Source organism: Canis aureus, chromosome 17, assembly GCF_053574225.1.
Source record: "Canis aureus isolate CA01 chromosome 17, VMU_Caureus_v.1.0, whole genome shotgun sequence".
Lineage (NCBI taxonomy): Eukaryota > Metazoa > Chordata > Mammalia > Carnivora > Canidae > Canis > Canis aureus.
In genome coordinates, this window is record NC_135627.1 from 29898188 (window position 1) to 29902845 (window position 4658).

Genomic DNA, 4658 nt, shown 5'->3' on the forward strand with positions numbered 1-4658 from the left:
CCTTCAGGCAAAGTCCAAGAAATAAGCTCAAAGGATTATTTGGGACGGAATCCACATTCAAACTGAGGCTGCAAACAAATTTATCTTTCCTCAATTCTAGTGTGCCTACATGACTTGACAACTCTTAGAATATCTGTGATTTCTCTGAGAACTAATTTCTGGAATTAAAAAAGAACTATATTAGAATACATAATAGAGTGTGTATAGTTCTAACATTTTGTACATTTCCAAATGGGTTATAGAAATGGCTTTGTATCTTGACTAAGATCCTGAGTCTTAAATAATTGCTATACAGCTGGTGCTTGCTTAACTCATGTGTTTTGCAGGATCAAGATACATCAATCTTTAGTCTTATAATTAATTAGTAAGTTAAAGTGGCAATAAAAATTCTAAGACTGGAGCACCTCGGTGGCTCAGTGGGTTAAGCATCTGCCTTTGGCTCAGGTCATGATCCCAGGGTCCGGGGATGGAGTCCCATGTGTGGATCCCTGCTCAGCGGGGAGTCTGCTTCTCCTTCTCCCTCTGCCCCACGAGAGAGACCTCATGCTCTCTCTCTCTTTCACACACACACACACACACACACACACACACACACTCCTTCTCTCAAATAAGTAAATAAAATATTTTTAAAAATTCTAAGACTGGATTTAAGTAAACAAAAAATGCTGTGTCATACCAAGACTGCCAGCCTAATGAAGAATAATGTTTGATGTAGCAGTAACCCCTCAAAAACTAGCAGACTCATGATTTGTTTCTTGTTTTGTCCCAACAATCAGGATACTTCTCTTTCTCCCCAGCACCATCAGCAGCCAGGGAGAGGGAGGGAGGGGAGACAGAGGAACTCATGAACTCACAAATTTGCCCTGATGCAGTCCTCTGCAAGATCATCCCACAAATACTAACATCTGTTGAGACTTGAGTGGGACGGCTCTGAAAGGAAGTCTGAGGAGCAAAGGGGTGGGGGGGAGCTGCTATTGCTCAACCTTGACTTTCTTTGGCTACTTGTGCTGATTCATCTTCTACAAACCACCAGCAATGGGACAAACCTCTACTGGCCAAGGCTCTACCATTATTTTGACACTACTCCGGGAATCTTAGAACTCTCAGTGACAGGGCACATGATTCACCCTATTTCAGCTTGAGCTGTCATTACGGGTAACTGTTCTAGAGTTATTTGTTCAGGTGCCTCACAGAAAGAAATAGCCCATGTACTCTACTTTCTGAGGACAAGGAGTTCAGTTCCCACACAATGGTGCTGGACAGGATCTCAAATTTCCAGCTCTCATGGAAAGCATACACTTCTGGCCCTACCAAAGTGGATTTTTTTTCTATGTTAGAACTTAATTTTTCTTACTCCGTATTCTTTTAAGGATTTGGCCTACGAGTTTTCTTGTTCACAAATTCTGATCTCATGTAGAAATGCTCCATCAAGTGGCTCTTGAATAGTTTCTTCAGTAAAGTCACAAATGAGCATATGCATCAGCTCATCTCCTGAGATTGTCATCCAATGAAGTATCTTTGTCTTCCCATCACCTCAAACAAAATTATATTTGTTGAATGAACAAAACAATGAGAGAGACCCGAGAGACAAAAATAAGTAGGTAAGTTTCCTTTTAAGAACAGAAAATGGTGATCATTCAAGAATATAGGTTTCCCTCTCTATCCAAAAGTAATCTGTAAGAGTAGGGAGTAAAAAGGCAATTAGCATTAATTTATATGGGAGATTTTTTGAGTGTCCCTGATTTTAAAAAATAACCTCTCTTAGAGTTCTCTGATACCTTAGGACACATTTTGCTGATGAAGGCACACAATAAATCTAGATAAAACACGGCTATTCACAGACAGGCTCATAGCTCTGGCAGCTTGAACTGAGATGCTGGGTGTGGTTCCTAGAGAAGGACCCTGGGGGGCAGGGAGGAGGATGCTGCTCTTACTGCTCAGGGTATGCACAGCCTCTGTGAAGGCTCATTGCAAAACAAATGCTGAATATTATTCTTATTTTTCCCCTTTTCTCATAAAAGTGAAAATCATCTGTGAATTTCTTCCAGTTAGTAGAAATAGTTGCTAATGTAGATTTTGTAAAACAAAGTAGAATAATGCAAAATTTCAAAAAGTGGGGGACACCTGTACCTACCTTTCCTAACATATGATTTTCTGTTACCCAGAACACTTTACTTCAGCTCCAGCAAATATGGGAAGACGGAGTCGACTTTGTTCAGTCACTAAATTCACGTTATTGAATTCAGCAGCCCTGTGCCTTGCCCTAGGAAAGTCACAAACACACCAATACACATTTTTACACACACACACACACACACACACAGGTCTCTGTTGTCAAATCATTAGAAAAATGCTAAATAAATTTGAGGCTGGTGTTTGGGATGCTCTTACCTTAAAAAGGGGCACACAGCCAATGAAAATCTTGCTTTGGAGAATTCTGAGACACACTGAGAAAAGATACACAATCATATTTAAGAGACCTAAAACTAAGATATGACTGGAATCCCACAAGATCACTGAGTAGGAGAAACCTGTACATGTAGGCATATGGATACAGGAATAAGCAGTTGTTTGAACAAGAGGCCCAAATGAGAAGTCAAATGGGCAGATACTCTAAGATAGAGGCTTTTTGACTTATGTCAAGCTACTTCTCTCACACACAATTGTCAGAGCTGTCCATTGTGAGGAATAGCAGGGTTGTATAAACAGTTACCACAAACAGACCAAAGAAATGCACATGGATCTTATTCAACAGCAGTTTATTTCTTGCAACCTGACACAAAACTAACTGGGTGGTGACAGGCTGAGAGAGTCTTTTCCATCTTCAACATGTGGCTTGCATGTCTCAGATCATCTCCATTCCAGCTGGCCAGGAGTAAGGTGAAGTACATGTAGGGAGTTTTTAATGCATTGAGTCTGAAATGGCACACATGACTCCCTCTCATAGTCTATTGGCCAACACTCTATCTTGACAGAGATTGGGGAATAGGGTCCAGCTGAAGACCCAGAAAGAAAAGGAGGACAAGTGTTTTGGTGAACGGGTTACAGTTTCTGTCCTTAGGATATATATATTTGTAATTACATAAGGTTGAATAAAGATTCTCCCATACAATGTTGAGGAATCCAGAGAACAGCTGGTTTTGATAACTGATAACTGATAACATTGAATGTTCACAATGTGCTAAGTGCCATTCTCTGAGCTAAACGTTTGTAATTCAATTCTCAAAAATCTTTGAAGCATGTATTGTACTTATCCCTATAGCAATACAGATGAGGCAACAAAGACACAGAAAAATTAAACAATTTTTCCAAGATAGCAAAACCAGCAAATGGCAGAGCCAGGAATCTGGCCAAACTTACTTGAGACCCAGTGCCTATAAGCAGAGAGGTTGATCAGTAGATAGGTGGACTTAAGACTTCTCTCAAGACATTTGCAACCTAATTGGGAATATAAAACCAACATGCTTGGATAAGCCATATCTACAGTTAGGTCTTGCTTACTGTGCTCTGGAAATTGCATTGGCAGTAGCTGTGGAAGTATCTGAGAATAGTAGACAATGATGATGACTCCAGAAGGACCCTGTGTCGAAAAACAGGGAGGGAGAGATGTAGAGAAACAGAGGAGAGCTAGAATGACATGCCCATATTCAAGGGAATCACTGTGCTGGGAGTACATGGCATTGGCTATCCTAGGTAGAGGGTGGCGGGGACACAGGCCTGATTGTAGAGGCCGGAGTATGATGGTTAGGTCTGAGGTCAGTTGGGCTGACAACCAGTGTTATGACCTTATCATCTGGTTAAGACATTTTGTTTTTGTTTTTGTTTGTTTGTATGTTTGCTTGTTTGTTTTTTAACCACCCATATGGCTTATGAAATGAAGTTTTTATAAAAGCACATTTGTAAGAAAAAAATTACTGTTAAAGATCACTAGTTAAATGCCTACAATAAATTGCACTCAGAATTTAGTTCTTACCTAAAATATGTCTCTCCTGATCAACTAATATTTTCTCTCTTATTTCATCATAGAAGCTATATAATCTATCATGGTGCCCCTTTTGCTAAAGATACTAGAAAGCCAAAATGTTTTTTTTTTCAATTTTACCAAAGGAAAAAAAAAGACTTAGGATTTTTAATACAATATCTTTTTTCCCTTTTCTCTCTGATTGCATTGCATAATCCTTGGCTTTTATCTTTATTTTAATGGGTTGACTCTGTGTATGCTCCTTATAGATCACCTCAAACTATTTCCAGAAAAAAACTGATTAAGACAGTGGGGAATGTATATCAAAGAAATGGATTTGAAGTTCCTTAAAAGTTTGCCCAAATGACATCCAATGATCTTAAAGAAAATTTACTGAGACATCTTGGCAAAGTGGTCCCTGTAGTTTTTAAGACCGTCATATCTCTGCCTATCCCTCATGCATTTCAAATATTGGAAGAGCCAGGAAACTTTCCTGTTTGTGCTAGAAATTTTGGTATTTGATCCCACCCATGGAGAGATGTCTACTTTTTGCCTTATATTGGTTTTTTTAATTTAATTTTTAATTTTAAGATAATTCTAGATTCAAATACACTTGTAAGAAAGAACCCAGAGAGATCCCTTGTATACTTTACTCAGTTTCTTCCTATAGTAGCAAATCATAAAACTGTAGTACAAT